Source organism: Gavialis gangeticus, unplaced genomic scaffold, assembly GCF_001723915.1.
Source record: "Gavialis gangeticus isolate Ggan-Ray unplaced genomic scaffold, GavGan_comp1, whole genome shotgun sequence".
NCBI classification, from domain to species: Eukaryota; Metazoa; Chordata; order Crocodylia; family Gavialidae; genus Gavialis; species Gavialis gangeticus.
Window position 1 is genome coordinate 9629690 of NW_017729014.1, and position 402 is coordinate 9630091.

Consider the following 402-nt stretch of genomic DNA (forward strand, 5'->3'; position numbering starts at 1 on the left):
GCTGTGCACTTGGGGTGGGGAGTGGTGCCAGGCTCTTCCCAGTGAGGGTTGGACCAGGGCTATACTCAGGGCAGGTGGTGGTGCTGGGAGGGTGGGCTACAGTGAATTTTGGGGTGGCTGTAGTCCACCCTATAGCCCCCTCCTAGCACCACTGCTGCCTGCCCCAAGCACAGCCCTGGTCCAGGCCCTGCCAGAAGGAGCCCAGCATGACCCCTGGCCCTGAACATGCAGCGGGGAGCCTGCCCTCACCAGTGCCTCCCCTGGGGTGCATGCAATAACAGGAGTTGCACCCCGACCCCTGTATGAGTTGCTCATGGCTCTGTCCTGCCCCAACCAGCCCCATTCCCTGCCTCACCATGGGGCCTTGATCTGCACCCCCCCCCCCCCCCACACCACGCGCGG

At 65.2% G+C, this 402-nt stretch overlaps 1 protein-coding gene across 3 annotated transcripts in view; it reads left to right on the top strand.

Annotated features, from left to right (window-relative positions):
• Positions 1–402, top strand: part of NADK (NAD kinase) — a 52978-nt gene that overhangs the window by 41394 nt on the left and 11182 nt on the right. The window lies entirely within an intron of this gene.